Below are 7899 nucleotides of genomic sequence, written 5' to 3'. Positions count from 1 at the left end.
CATGGATAGTGTTCAGTAACAATGCCTGATTAAACGTAACATTGGCTATCCTCAATATATGCCTACCCTACAGCTGGTGGCATACAACCACAATGTATGGCTTTTCAAGTTCAAATATCTAATATTCAAAACGATGAATACATTATTAATGCCAGGAGCTTCAGTCAATTTTAGAAGTTTAGCTCCCACTCATAAGATGACATAACATTTCCATGTCGATAATTGGTTAAAAGAACAGTCAGTCTATGCGCGGAGGACTGACTGATGTTCTACTATAATAGGCCCACTCATAATTTGGAATAACATCTTGATTCCAAATGTTTAAATTCTATATAGATTTCGAAATATACGTTACTTAGTGTGAATGTCAAGTGAAATCCTAGTATAACTAAAAATAGAACTAATGTATCTTGTCAAATTATGATTGTTCATGATGTTTCATAGAAGCAATGCCATTGCCTAATACCGTAACATGCAATATCTTACACGCCACAAATAAGAGTAAAATCCATCTCAATGCTTCTGATGAGCCACAGGCATTCTGGGAGATTGACATTTTGTGTTATGCAATTATAAGCAGTTCACAGCGCGCTTATTATTCGCACTATGTACGTTTTTAATGTCGGCGGGAAATATCAGACGATCTTTAGAAACCTAGCCAGAGGATAGGCCTTTTCGATACATCTGTTCCTTACGTCGCCTGTGAACACGTATTGATCTGCAATTGATCGGTTGTTTTTGGGCAATGACCGTTGGAAACATGTTCTTGGCATAGTTTGAAGCGGTTTGTAAACACACATTCCTTTTTACATACAACCATTCTAAAAGCTGTACTCTGAATGCTCAAATGCTCAAAGTATCTGGCCGTGTCTTAATTCCACACGATATTGCGTCACATTTCAGTGAATTGGAGGTGATTAGGTATGTACATTATTTGTTTGTGTTTCAATTTACATAGGCCTATTGCAAATTATTTACATATTTTGCCAAAGTGTATATTTTTATTATTTAATATCAGGGAAGAGTGAAATTATACTCCTCCCTGTTTACTTGTTTCTAATTATAACAGGTGTAGAATAAATTTTATTTATTTTTTATTTACACATCAATTTGTAATACGCTCGAATCCATTTCATGAATTTGTATCGCGACTTTATCCCGTATTGAAGTCGTCATCGTTTACATACCACCGTTTGAGTTATTAAAGTGTACAATTTATTTTAAAATTATAAAAATGCCCTGAAATAACATCTTTCTGACGAAATATGATCCGAGTATAATTTTGTCTATATTATTATATTTTACACTGTCGAACAATTTATATTAAATATTGAGCAATAGAAACTAGCGGGTTAAAGTACCCCCTCTACGACACAGACAACTTATTTTCAGATGTGTCTGGAATACAAACAAGGTTCAATGAGAGTTACAAAAGTAAATTCACCTCGCGTCACAGACAAGAGGTTTATTATATATATAATTTATTATTATTATTATTATTAATTGTAATTGTCTATAGCTTCCTACGCATAAAAAGCAAAGTACACAGTGCTATCTATGTTCGTACTTTAATAAACTGCCATTCTGCGGATGTTCATTTTTTCTGAGTGTGCGCATAACTTTGCGACCCGACCGTTGTGTAGTCGCGTGGCGCGTTCTAAATATTATTTTATTGTATACATTTTTATCATAATATGATATTATTATGAACATTCTTATATCAAATCATCATTGAACACAGTATATGTACTAAGTATTAAAATGAATTTAAATTCAAAATGAAACGCAATATCTTTTTTTTCATATAGTAAGTAATGAAGTTCAACTAATTAGTTGAATGTGTTGAAATATTTTTTTGAGAAACAACGAAATCAGCTGAATTGTGAATACTATTCCCATGGTGTTTTTTAATACGTACAATAACTGTTAATGATCTCAGCATCTATGAAGTATAGGCATTATAACAAAACGTGTTCAGCCACCGTTCATTTAATTTTATCCATTTTAAATGACTTAATGATCTTTTACTTAAAAAAAAAATGTTTTTCAGTTCAATTTTATTTTCCATTTTATCCATTTATTTATGAAATATACACAAAGTATAGGCTATCAATATCATGGGGAAAAAGAATTTTAACAAACAACATTAATTTACCGTACTAGGCCTATTGTTTAAAAATGATTGATCTTACAATATGTCAATTGTGGACATATGTCTATAGAAGCGAAAAAAAAGGACAGACATATTGTATTTCAGATACAATACAGATTGGAAATAAATTCAAAATTATGTTCATTTTTTTCTAATTTGACTGCATATCTGTCAACTAGTCAATTCATCGTGCGATCTTTACCGATGAAAGTAGGTGTGAAAATGCAATGACTTTAGTTCACTTACAATCAGAAGATAATGAGTGGAAATTGTATTTTATATCAAGGGTTAATAAGAAGTACAGAACAGAGATGAAACGCACTATTGATGTGTCACTCATTAATGTCTATGATTGGATACTTCAAGTATAAATGCAATTCACTTGAAAATATAAAAATGTTCAATAACCAAGAGAGAAAGTGACGAAACTCGTGTAAAATCTTATCTGGCAAAAATTTTCAATTGTATGGTAACATGCCTTTTTCCTCCCCACCACCTTTTTATATTTCTTACCACAATTGTTCCTATAACAAATTACACGAATACCCTTCTACTTTCCAAGTACTAAGGACGATATATTGTACATTCAACATCTGCACTGTTCCCCCAACCCCATCTCCTCTGTATGCCCCTGTTTTTACGATCGTGCTCTTCCGATTGTTTCAGCAACGAATGTGACATTGCAAATGTATTCAATTAACTTTGCAAACAAGAAATGAAGTAACAGAGACTCGGGGGAAATAATATGAGCTAGGCATCAGGATTGCATTTTCATTCTCTTTTGACTGGGGAAATTCAAGAACACTTCGTCATCAGTTGCTTTGTTTATAGTCAAGCCTGTCGAAGAACCAGAATTCCATACCGGATACATAGGTCTACATATACCAAATCTGAAAGTTAGTTAGTAGTTTTTTTGCGGCCGTGGGTTCAACAGTCTTTCGTCTAGAAGAGTTTCAGTTGTTTTCCCCTTTAAAAAGTAATGATTTCCGTATATTTATTTACCCGTCGTTGATTAAACGTGGATAAAACAAAGTTGTAGAGTAAATGCTTCAATCAATATATTTCAACTGCTAGAGTTTTGACTTGTCACACATGTTTGCTGTTTGCAGTGTCAGAAACTGGATCTTCAGAGAAATTGATGAACATAAAAGTACTTTATAAAGCAAACTGCTCATCAACCAAAACAGAAAAAGAAGCCTACTTTCGGTTAGCACAAAAAACAATTCCATTACTCATCAATATAATGCTGTGTTTGTTCTAGAGAATATGGGTCACATTATCACTAAAGATAATACAGGTTCATCATTTATTTCACTGAATGATCCACACGGTTACTGAAGATCTATCAATCACAGTCGCTAGGTTATATTAGATATAGAAGAGCTACTATAAACCAAAGTTAATTTCGTTTTCTCTTTAAATTACCATTTCAGAGCCGATATATTTTTTTGGGGGAAATATAACGTCTGTTATTTCAATTGCTTATTGGATCTGATTTTTATCCACTAAGATATTGTTTCTTTGAATTGAAATTGTCACTGTTATCAGCACGAACGATTATGACACCGAGCCGCTTGAATTATATTTTTCCCTATGAGGTTAACAAGAGAAAAAAATAATGTGAGCTGCTCACATAAATTATGTACTTTTGGAGAATGTTATGGAATGATGAGAAAAGGTGATTAATTTTGATATACTATTATACTGTTGGATAGTTTCGTAATATTTATTCAACCAACATTTTTTTATTTAACATACATTTTAAAATTTTTCCCTTATTTTGGTTAGGATCTTGTCTCAATCAGACCCTCGGATACTATTAGTGTATAACAAATGCATGTGCCGAGTGCTTTATGCTATTCAGATACATCGTCTGCATATATTCGCGCCCTCCATCACGTTCCACGCTGTCATAGGTTTATCTTAATAACTCTTTTTTTCGATTGTTATCCAAGTAATTCACAGATTGAGCTGTGACTTTCCTAGATCCCCGGATGTTTTCAAGTACATGTTTCGCACTCATCGCGCCATTTAAATCATTCTAATTACATGTTGCCAAGAGACAGACTTTTGAAATTAGTCGGTTAATGACTGTTGTCGAGGATTATACGCGCAGTTTCTGTAATCATTCAAAAAAGTAAGTACGATAGGGCTTAGTGAGGATGTTGCTTTAGATCAGTGGATGAGGAAGACGCAGGTGTGTTATTCTGTTCTGTGTTACAGGTAAAGCAATTATATCAGCTGGTCATTTTTAGCTAATTAATAATTATTGAATCAACTGACTTTTCACTGCAATTTCACTCGATAATTATCGTACACATTCAAACAGATAACGTATGGCTGAAACATGCCGAAGGAGGAAGAGTAGGCCTAACATTTTTAGTAAATTACATTTATAGGTTTCAGATTATGTCTAATTTTAAGTTCAAGAAAATATTCATTCAAGATCAATATTTCTTAAATTATGCGTTTATAATCATACTAATATTGTTGAACTCTGAGATTTTACTATCCATGTTTGAAACATTCCATTGAATATAGAATACAATATCGATCTAAGTTTCCTATTTCATAATTGAATTAAAATTCTCCCGCATATATTCATATTGAGTTTATCCCATTTCAGTTATTTTGTAAAATTGTGGTTTATTAAGTTATTTTCTCATATGCATAAATGTTTGTGAATGATTTTCAATTAAGCCCAACTATTAAGAAAAAATTTAAATGTTAAAATAAAAACGTTTAAATAGAAAACTATTGGATTCAGAATCTGCAAAATAAAATGATATTATCATAGATTACTTTTTATCTGAACACTACAATGACATAATTTCTGGCTGCTGTGTCTCTCTCAAGTAGCGGAGATTGCTCTCATCGCAATGGCTTTACACACTCTTATTACATTCAATTAATTAATCCACAAACAGTGATTTTTACTTTGAAATACCCGTATGTAGATTCGTCACGTCCACTTTGTTGAGATGCTTTGTGACGACCAATCAGATAACTGTTCTTCTATCGTTTGTCTCTCGCAACACCTCGAAAAGTAACAGCACTTTACTACTGTTTTATAAACAACGTAGGCCTATGCTTATTGATTTTTGTTCAGATCATGGAGGTACGATCATACAAACAGTGAAAGTTCTCTGTGTGACTTCAAATTAAATTTGGTGACTCCAACGAAGTACACTATTTGTGATTTAGCGAACCTAATTTGACTACGGAACAAGTTTACTTTACTGCATAATTTAACAATCATATAAAAAGTAAAGTTGGAAAAATTAATTGACATCTGACTTACTTTGTTATGTAATGACTTGTAATCTCTGTCAAGAAGTTTAAAATTACAGATTTCAAAGGTAGGCTAATGTGTATAAGTTGTATATAGGCCTACTGTATCTATATTGAAACAACCTTTTATCTTATTTTTATTTGTTATTATGATTTTCGTATTTAGCAGCACAAAAGTTTCTTCGGCGAAATTAAAAATATATGCATTGGTAGGTTAATTTTCTTTTCAATACATTCTAAAACAGGATAATAAAATACCATAAGCAAACCTATTTTTTAAAAGCATTTGAGACATTGATTGGTATACTGTGTTGATTACGTATACTATTTAGGTAGTACCAAATAGTTTAAGTGTTGAAAAAGACACCCATAGGAATATATAGCGTCAAATGTAGCATGTAATAGTAATTTTATACTGTGCTATAATATTTAGTGCGTATAGTTAGTGTTGCATAACGAGTAGGCCAGGTATACATGCTGTGGCGGCTTTTTGAAACACACAGGCATATCAGTAGCTAAATGCGAATCAAAATTGTCACTAGATTTTCTTTTTAAATGAAAACTAAAGTAACTTGCATAAGCTAAGCTAGCTATCTCATCCAATTGCTTTTACTATTTTTGTACTCACTGGGCATGTCTTTTTCTTCCATGTACTCACTGCGCGTTCTTTTATTTTTCTTACTTCTCAATATTTTAATTTTCCCCGAATAGGCACTCCTTTATGTTTCATGTTCACACTGCGCACTTCTTTATCGTCTATGTATACACTGAGCACTGCCTGTAATATTTCATGTACACACTGCGCACTCAATTAAGTTGCAGGTACACACTGCGCACTCCATTAAGTTGCAGGTACACACTGCGCACTCCTTTATGTTTCATGTATACAGTGTGCACTCCTTTGTCTTCCATGTATACACTGCGCACTGCCTGTAATGTTTCATGTACAGACCGTGCACTCCTTTATGTTTCATGTACACACTGCGCACTCAATTAAGTTGCAGGTACACACTGCGCACTCAATTAAGTTGCAGGTACACACTGCGCACTCAATTAAGTTGCAGGTACACACTGCGCACTCAATTAAGTTGCAGGTACACACTGCGCACTCAATTAAGTTGCAGGTACACACTGCGCACTCCATTAAGTTGCAGGTACACACTGCGCACTCAATTAAGTTGCAGGTACACACTGCGCACTCCATTAAGTTGCAGGTACACACTGCGCACTCCTTTATGTTTCATGTATACAGTGTGCACTCCTTTGTCTTCCATGTATACACTGCGCACTGCCTGTAATGTTTCATGTACATACCGCGCACTCCTTTATGTTTCATGTACACACTGCGCACTCAATTAAGTTGCAGGTACACACTGCGCACTCAACTAAGTTGCAGGTACACACTGCACACTCCTTTATGTTTCAGGTACACACTGCGCACTCCATTAAGTTACAGGTACACACTGCACACTCCTTTATGTTTCAGGTACACACTGCGCACTCAATTAAGTTGCATGTACAACACTCTTTTGTTTATATTTCTGCAAATTCCTTTAATTTTCATGCACTCACTATGCATTTAATTATCAATTTTTCCCAATCATATTGTAACTTGTATCACAGCACAAAGGAATATGGATTGGTATGAAAAATTGTGACATAGATTAAACTTGAAGTGCTCTATCGATCGGTAGTATATTACAATCTAGAACATTGTCAGATATAGTTAGTTGCTGAAACGTAGGCTAGGCTACCGAGTATGTAGTACGTTCGAAGAATAAAGTCATGCATGGTAAAAGGTTAACAATTCTTTGAATCTTCGAAATATTCGGCCATATCATGAGCTCAGATTAAAAACATTAGTAATAATGAAAAGGTGTTGACAAAAAAAAACCAGAACTATTTTTTTTCCACAATTCATAAAAGCTATGTCTACACTAATTTTCCCAATAGTAGTTCAGCATTGATTCAATCGGGTTGCCTGTCTGTTCAAACGTGTGTTTGTATAACGTTGCATCGTATATTATAGTACAGTATAATAATTCGGAGAAGCTTCCGTTGTATGCAAACTGTACTCTTGTGTGTCTGTGAACATAAAACAGGGCTAACAACCCATTTTGTTTTAAAAAAATAACAATACTGCCAGTAATATTATTCTTATTTTACAAACTTGCCGACACAAAACCCCATTTGATAATTACCTATTTTGCTAATGGGTTGTATCTTCTAAAGTTCGCATTCAATAGTGACCAAGTTACACACATTGATAAAAGGTTCGTATAGCCTAATAGCAAAATGTAAGATGACATATGAAGGTTAATTTAACCTAGAGGAGATATACAACAATAATGTATGCACAAAAATAACGAAAAGCAATCAATGGAACTCAGTGAAACCAGAAATTGCTTACATCTTGGCTGTAAGAAACATAATTGATAATTTCTATAAAATCACTA

The 7899-nt window shown here is 33.6% G+C and overlaps 1 protein-coding gene across 1 annotated transcript in view; it reads left to right on the top strand.

Annotated features, from left to right (window-relative positions):
* Window positions 1–749: 749 nt before the first annotated feature.
* LOC144844202 (adhesion G protein-coupled receptor L2-like) overlaps window positions 750–7899 on the top strand; it is a 49021-nt gene continuing 41871 nt past the window's right edge. The window contains exon 1 of the mRNA XM_078700973.1: window positions 750–921. The gene's annotated coding sequence lies outside the window, so the exon portion shown is untranslated. The remainder of the gene's footprint in view (window positions 922–7899) is intronic.

The sequence above is a fragment of the Antedon bifida genome, chromosome 6, assembly GCF_963402885.1.
Source record: "Antedon bifida chromosome 6, ecAntBifi1.1, whole genome shotgun sequence".
Lineage (NCBI taxonomy): Eukaryota > Metazoa > Echinodermata > Crinoidea > Comatulida > Antedonidae > Antedon > Antedon bifida.
Note: the sequence above shows the minus strand (reverse complement) of the source record. Positions and strands in the feature narration are given on the sequence as shown.